Raw genomic sequence first — 8673 nt, 5'->3', positions numbered from 1 at the left:
CAAAAGCAAGCTTATACAAAAAAGCAAGCTTATCCTACAAAAGCCCTAGTGTAAAGCCCCTTTCTGTCTCACAAATTCATCACTCTGTCATGCAAAAAACCTTGAGTTCCCGATCTTGTGCAATTTGACATCTGGCTGAGCAATGCAAGGGTGCAGCTGGGAGCTAGGAACTTGAGCATTCTGATTTCCAAGCTATCATTGATCCTCTCCAGCCATGGGACAAATTCAGATCAGGAGGACATGTTTACTTACAACACACATGATTACGCAGATTGGCCAGAATACACCATCAGACTTGCACTTACTTGGCATGTAAATTATTCCTTAGGGAAAGAAGACACTTGCCTACAAGAGAAGAAAGAAATTTGTCTGTAATCAGGATGCTGTGGGAATAAAAATTCCTGATCTCAGAACAGACACCTCTGTGGCTTTCCTCAACTATGAAACACATTCAGCCTGTTCCAAATATAGCTACCAATTATTATTATATAGGTGAAGGGGTTGCTGCAAAGACTGCTTTCATGCCACAGTTCAAAGGCAAAATTGGCTAAGTATTCATTAAAGCTTCCAGGAATGCAGTGAGTTACCTTGGTAATTTCCTTTTCACTGTGATGAAGACAATATCCTATGCAATGCCTCTAAGGAGAAATCACAGCTGTCATTTCAAAGTTAACATCTTTGACTATTAAATCTCTAATTTGGTTTATTATTTTAAAGACTTACCTTCTAGTCATTTAGACAGGCCTTGCAGAGCACTGGGAGCCATTCCAAATTAGAAATGAAATTAGAATCTAAGTCTGTAGGAGAAATCTCAGCGCACTTCCCGAGCAGCCAGCATACTGTGTTCCAGTTCTGCTCCCTCAATCCAAAAGATACAGGAAAGGAAAGGATCTGAGTATACTCTATGATTCTTACTGTATCTCTCTATTCCAAAAATGTCTGACTTCCAATAAGCGGAAGATTCAACAATAAATACTCTTGACCAAAAATAGTTCAGTGTTCAATTACTGAGTGCTTTTTCCCATACTGAGGATTCAGTTTTGCTGAATGGTCTGAACACAAAGATGAGTAGAAAAGTGACACAGTTTCCTGGTGATACAAAGGTATTCAGGATAGTCAAAACCTGACTGAGAGTAGTTGAGGAGGATCTCATTCTACTGAGTGGCCAGAGACAAAAAGGCAGGTGGAATTCAATGGTGATGAGGGCCAAGTACAGCACATGAGAAAAATATTCCTGGATAGATAGAACATAGAATCACAGAATCACGGAATGGTTTGGGTTGGAAGGGATCTTAAAGACTACCTGGTTCCAGCCCCACTGCCATGGGCAGGGACACCTCCCACCAGGCAAGGTTGCCCAAAGCCCCATCCAGCCTAGCCTTGAACACTTCCAGGGATGGGGCATCCACAGCTTCTCTGGGCAACGTGGTCCAGTGTGGTGAGACACTCTGAGTGAAGAATTTCTTCCTTATATCTCATTTAAATCTTTTAGTTTAAAACCATTCCCCCTTGTCCTATCACTCCACTCCCTGACAAAGAGTCCCTCCCCAGCTTTCCTGCAGGCTCCCTTTAGGTACTGGAAGGCTGCTATAAGGTCTGCCTGGAGCCTTCTCTTCTCCAGGCTGAACAACCCCAGTTCCCTCAGCCTGTCTTTGTAGGGGAGGTGCTCCAGATCCTTAATCATCTTTGTGGCCTTCCTCTGGACTTGGTCTAGTAGGTACATGTCCTTCTTGTGCTGTGGGACCCAAAGCTGAATGCAGTACTCCAGGTGGGGTCTCACGAGAGCAGAATAGAGGGGAAGAATCACCTCCCTCAACCTGCTGGCAACAGTTCTTTTGATGCAGCCCAAGATATGGCTGGCTTTCTGAGCTGCAAATGCACATTGGGTTCTAGATGATGGGTTCTAAATTAGTACTATGACTCAGGAATAGAACTTTTAGAGTAAACTGAAATCCGTATGTAGGTCCCTGTTCAACAGTGGGGAAGAACATTTTACAAACTATTAGAAAAAGAAGCAGAAAACTTCCTTACACCACTAAGAAGTGTTCTTGCTCACTGAAAACCAAGCACAATTGTTTTCATGATACACATTGTGGTTAAATGAAATAGAGAAAAAGGTTGGTGAAAAATGATGTGAATAGGGTGCTTTCATACAAAATGAGATGAAGGCTCTTCAGCTTTGAAAAAAGGTAACTATTATGTATTTCTTTAAAGGTTTTGCTGTAAAATGCTTCCAGCCCTTAACAATCCGACATCCTAAAAACTCTGCAAAGCTCATTAAGCATGACTAGATAACATGATTAAGAGTAATCGTAATTTATATTATAGAAAATAAAAGTATTTCACTAAACTGATATTAAGGTATGTTCCAATAAAATATGTGCTAATATGACAGAGTGAGCAGATTTGCAGGTTTTTCTCACCAGTACACAATTCACTTAAGGAAAGAAAATAAATTGTCTCAAATTCAAACAGGTACTTCCAAAGTCTGTTTCCCATAACTTAATTGTCTTAATTGACATCTTCTGTTATGAGTGGCTTCATGGAGAGCTGGCTTTTTCATTCTAGCAGCCATGACTGTCCTTATCATTACTAAATTCTTAAAATCCTACCTGTTGGGGATCCATACCTCAGCAAGTAATATTCACAAAGATTAGGTTGGATTAAATAATTTACATTACATTAAATATTTACAATATTATTTAATATTTACAAAACATTAAATAATGGACGGTTTTAAAGAATGTTAAAGAAAGTTCTTTCAAAGAAAAAAAAATGGACATTACATTTGCTGAAAACTGAGAGGACTGAAGTGCTAATGTTAAAATAAAAGTAACAATTTTTGTGTATAACCTCAGGAGAAGACTACATTGTTGGTGTATTATTTAGCTATATTGTAGTGTTGTACCTATTGCTATTCACTGTAATTATTTTCACATATTGCTTGCACAATTTTGAGTATTGTAACCTTCATTTATTCCTAACAAATAATATTCATATTAAAGTTTTCAATTTATTCAGAATGTGGAAACAGGCCTTTGTCACAAAGTCACAGGTACTAAGAGGAAAGTGGATGTTACTAAATGCTATCAGAGTAACACATCTTGTTTCTGAAGCTCTACATGAGTACCAAAAATTGACTTCAGTCATGCAACTGAGAGGACTGAAGCAACATGCTGAAAAATTGAGCTTTTCCCACAGACAGCAGCCATTTCAGAGCAGACCTCATAAATAATAAAAAAGTAGTGTTAATAAAACACTACTTTTTATTTCGTGTTAAATTGAACAACATTAAATTTGAAGACCAAAAGCATAAACTTCAGAGTTTATGGCAGAACATGAATTAGTTGTAACAGTTTTTGGCCAAACACTAATTGACCATTCCTAGATACAACATACAAGGTAGCAAGACATTTGCTTGTCTAGCAACCTTCAGATGTAAATGGAAGAGAGCACCTCACTGAATAATATTCAAAAGGATAAGATGTTTCAGGACAGGTTTGTCATTTTGATGACAAAAGTTTTCAAAGAGAGGTAGTGCAGCGAAGAACATTTGGGTGTATCCTGAGATGACATCCTTGAGAGGATCTTGGTAGGATCCCGCATCCTGTGATGTGGTAGAAGGCATAGGGGCACCTCAGCCACCTTTTTCTACCAGAAGAAGAGATTCTGCCAGTCAACATATAGCTTTCTAGCCAATATCACACTGAAAATTTGGAAAAAAAAAAATTGAAACTGAAATATGAGTTCAATTTTGATCTTGAGGTTGCAATTGTCCTCCTATTCTGTACTGTATCAAGGGTTGAATGTAGAACTCTGACACCCCGGGTGCATAGCTGGTTTTATATTTGCACTTGGTAAATGTGAAACAGTACTTGTCTTCCCAGAAGTCCTCAAACACTGGACAACAAATTAATACTTTATTATTATTATGCTTGGTTTTCCTTCCATACCATAGATCCATTCATTCTGCTCCATACGCAAGAAATTCTCTTCAAGTATTATGTTCCTAATACCAGAAACAAGGCTGTATCTGGAAAACTCTCACTTTGGTAAGAACTTCAAAAATCTTGTGACTAGACCTGAGTTAACAGATAAAGGGTAGGTCCTCTGATGACAGGCATGGAGGACGATGTTTATGTGCTTTCTGAAATCGGGGCCTTCCTAAGGAATTGTTCACCAGACAAAATGCAATTTAAATAAAGTTTGGTTTGATTCTCAAATTTTAAGACATGGCAAAGCTATTAAAGCTCACCATGACTGTGTTGAAATGTGGTAGTGAGAAGGTTATTATAAAACTTTTTGAGTATTATTTCTAGTATTCACAGGACATAGTAATTTAAACATAAAAAACATTGGTTCCAGTGTTTTTTATAAAAGAGCCAGATTATTACGTATGGAACATGCAGGTACTATGTAATATTTCTGTTTCTTCATAACATATAAACTGTTTGATGGCTTTTTCCATAAAAGTAGTTCACTTTTTTAATGACCCTGTTAAAATTTGCTTTTTTAAATAACCGGTGGTGTAATGAGAGTTGTCTGTGCAGTTTGCAGTAGAACAGAATCAGAAGCCCCATGTTCAGAGGTCCAAAAATGACAGATTTTTGATTCAGTGGGATGTTAAATTCATAAAGAAATCAAATCTAATGCTGTCTTTAGTTTGAAAGTAATCCACCAGAACAGAGTCTTAACAGGTTGCATAAGATTTTCATAATAATTCACCTGACGTTGCCATCACTGCTTTATTGAAGATAGGCTTTTATATAGGTAATTGTCGTAGGCACCTGGACAAATTGAACAATGCACTGAGTATATGCAAAGCAAGCACAGAACTGGGCATGGCCTGCATCCTGAAGTATGTTGACATTTTACGTGTGGCAAGATAAAGCACTCTGCAGCACCCACTTCTGGTCTGTAGGAAAGTGAGACGATTAAACATACATGACGGGCTTGCAGCAATCCCCACTGGGAACCTGTGCTGATATTCCAGTTACAAGCATGGCTCCAGAGCCTGTTTAGATAGACTGTGTCTTGAATTCAGTTGGATAAGTTTAAATTGGCAAGTGAGAGCTAGAGAGGCCGTAGGGAAGCTATCCATTAAAATTCATTTCTCAAATGAAGCGATACAGCCTACCCATACCTGAAAGGTTTTTTCCGAATTCAGTAACTGACAGTTCAGGATAGATGATGCACCTCAGAGATATAATCTTTTGCATAAAGACAAAAATGCTAAAGGAAGTACTGTTGTCTCCTCAAAGGCTTCTTTTTGCACTGAGAACATTTAAGATCGTAGAGGTAGCACAGCTGCTCCTAGGCAATGGTTCAGTGTGGGGGAGAGAAGAGGAAGAGCAATGGCAAGGAAATTTGTGGGTCAGAATAAAGATAGCTTAATAAGTGAAGAAAAGAAGGGGGGGGGGGTCGGTGGGGGAGGAGAAAGAACAGGTCCCATGAGGAAAAGTAACACCATTCCAACCAGACCCAGTTACAAGTACTTTTCTAGTTATTAATCTTACCACCCATTTCAAAAATACATTCTCTTCTTCTACCTGGAAAAGTTAACTACTGTTTTATAGGTTAGTGCCTTGGTCCCACATTTCTTGCTATGAGCACTGAGTAGTATCAAAAATGTGGACACTTACAGATTTGATACCAATAAAAGCACTTGCTCTACACATTTTTTGGTAAATTAAGATAGAGATGTTTTTATCTTTATTGTAAGACACTGATGTAATTTTTCAAGTGCTTTGTTTCAAAGCATACTTACAGGTGCGATGGGAAAGTCATTAATATCCCATTCTTTGCTTGTCCTCACCCTCTCCCCCAGTGGGCATAACAGGTCCAAAATGAAGACGGGCTGTGCATAGTATTATGAGATTAGAACGTATTAAGTCTGTGCCAGCAATATGCTATGGGAAGTTACTATTGTTCCTTTACAGTGGTGATTAATAAGACAGCATTTCTGGGAAAAGTTTTCTGTGAATATCACTGAAATGCTCGCTGGAAAACTCTTGGTTTGATGCTGTTTCCTAATTTGGATTAACTATCTCCCTTTTGGGTTCATACGCAACTTGTTTAATCCCATTTTTAAATAGTGCAAGAGCAATTGTGCTGCAGCTCATCAGCTCCAATAAAGTTACCATACTGCTTCACCGTGCTGCAACATTTCACAAGGCTCATCTAAAAAGAGAGTACCTATTATTTCTGAAATTCATAGGCTATCTGTACCCATCCTACCTTGCAATAATATGAGGATACCTTGGTTCTGATACAGGGAGGTATACTTAGCAAGAATACTGCTTTTCTCCTGAAGATGGATTTAACCTGTGGGCACTTTGGTACTTACTTACAGGTAAACTGTCACTGTTAAAGTCTTACAGAGAGTTATGGCCTGCAAATGCCATCATCAATAATAGTTCACTACATTCCCAGAAGGGGACCAGGTCTATCCTGCAGGTAAAAGCCACCCATCTAGCCAAACTTTATTCCCTTTTTTCAAAAAAGCAGTCAGTCCTCTGAGACAGCTTACAAAATCCAGGCCAATAAATAATAATTGTGAAGGAAAAGATAGGTTTTTCTCTGCAATCAATTACATGGTTTCACAAAACGTCCTGCATTTTGCATCTGGTTTCCCTTCAGTCCTGTCTCTAATATTATACATACAAATAAATGATCCAAAACACTTGAAAACAACTAACAGAACTTGTATATCCTGGAAACAGAGTAAGCAAGACTGTTTAGTAAAAGTTAATAATAGGGTTGTTTCATTTTACTTTACCCGCAACAAATCATTTTGATTGAATATGAAAGGTTGTTAAAATGGAACTTCAGAAACATCAAGATTTGGATAAAAAATACATATCCCTAAATGTATCAATTTAAGCCAAATTCTCATTTCCTAATGGAAATGACCAGATGCATATCATAAGCAAGATTAACAACCTATTTCATATAGAAACCATTAAGATCTTGATCTTGCATCCACAAATTCAAGTGGAGACTTAACTGTACCTGATTTCCAGACCTTTTCTTCAGCTCTGCCTTTCCTGATCAAATGAAAAACCTCATGTGATGCTTATTCAGACAACATCTGTAACGATCATTTTCTCTTCTTTAACAATCTCAGCTCTCTCTTTGCCTCTCTCCACTGACACACACTCCTTTTCTGCTGCTTCAGCTGTCGGTGGTTTCAGCACAGGTGGATTTCACCACCTGTTCCTTCTTCATCTCTCATTCAGCACCAAGAGTAAATCCCTGCCCATGGAGCCGGCTGTCACAACTTCCAGTGACTTGTTAGAGGATCAACCAGTAAACATTCATTTATTGCCTCTCAGGTCTCTTCCTAAAGATGATCTCCCCCAAAGTTGTATCTCCCCACAGCACTGTCATTAAATGCAATGATTACACCCACTAAGTACATATGCTACCTGCGACTGTCTTATCAGCCACCCCAGCTAAACAGCAGCCAACTCAGCACAGAACCACCTTCTCTGTGATACTCAAGGCAATTCTGGAGTTCAAAGACAGAAGTAGGAAGTCAAGCATAAGCCTTAGTACTGGTCTGTACTTGGAAGTCATTGGCTTTTAAAGTAATGTTTGAGACTAAAGTTCATTTATTCCAGTCAATGTTGTCAAACTCTAAAAAGCCTCAAAAATTTAGTCTACAACGTACTGAATAGAAAGGAAGAAAGAACAACTAGCTGCCATCACCTGTAGAAGTCTCACATTTTTACATATGTGGACATAACCATCACTTTTAAAGTCACAGAATTGGAACAATGACATCCAGTTGACACCACCACCTAAAGCACCTTCCATTTCAGAGCAAAGAGGTGGTGTTCAGGTTTTGTAGTATTTGTCCTGTGTTACTGCAAATGACAGATAAAAGTATTTTGTTTAAGTCTGAGAAAACTGTTTCAGTAAAGACTCTTCCTTTTGTACTATGAATCATAAACAGCTATGCATATACTCCGCAGAAATCACTTTCTGCAGAGGTACAGTTTAAAAGTTTACTGGCATTAGAAGATTTGCTCTGTGTGTTGTATTTTCTCTTTTTTGTTGTTGTTGTGTGATTTTTTTTTAAACTTCTGGTAATTGCTTTAAAAGAACAAAGCTCTTTGTTTAAGAGTAGCTCAGGGAGATCATAATTGCTATAAGGTACAAGACTGTTTCCAAGTATTTCTGAATTGCTTCTCTTCTGCATTAAATATTTAATGTTTAATGTTTGGCCAAACTGTAGAAATTCCCTCTGGAACATGGGTGATGACTTCAGGAAGAGAATGAAGACCTGTCAATTCAATTTTCAGTATGATTCTTTTTAGAAAACCACAGCTATTAAAGAATAGAGTATTTAAGAAAAATAATAATAATTCCAGGAGTACACGAACATGTTCTTAGCAAAAAATATCAAGCAATTAATTCTGTGTCTTTGAAAATTGTAGATTCACGCTCTGTGAATTTAAGATAACAATAATCATGCTTTTCTCTGTAAGATCTGGTTTAAAAAAAAATACTGTTAATGTAACCTGGTGCATCACATCTTGCCCTCCTCTCCCCCTCATGCACCCAGCTCTTCATGGATTTTATCAGACAGATGTCTTACTGTTATCTCCATCTAGAGCCAGGAGTGACGTTATCTAGTGGCATCCGGCAGCAAGGCTTTAACCCAGCAGT

The 8673-nt window shown here is 38.2% G+C and overlaps 1 long non-coding RNA gene across 1 annotated transcript; it reads right to left on the bottom strand.

Moving 5' to 3' along the window:
- Window positions 1–583: 583 nt before the first annotated feature.
- LOC106015032 (uncharacterized) lies at window positions 584–7269 on the bottom strand. Its single transcript, XR_011807199.1, has 4 exons — window positions 7012–7269; window positions 5768–5857; window positions 724–859; window positions 584–638 (listed from the first exon to the last, which is right to left on the bottom strand). It is a non-coding gene; the product is annotated as an uncharacterized lncRNA (long non-coding RNA).
- Window positions 7270–8673: the final 1404 nt, after the last annotated feature.

This window comes from Anas platyrhynchos, chromosome 2 (genome assembly GCF_047663525.1).
Source record: "Anas platyrhynchos isolate ZD024472 breed Pekin duck chromosome 2, IASCAAS_PekinDuck_T2T, whole genome shotgun sequence".
NCBI lineage: Eukaryota > Metazoa > Chordata > Aves > Anseriformes > Anatidae > Anas > Anas platyrhynchos.
This window is presented reverse-complemented; position numbering and strand designations above follow the sequence as displayed.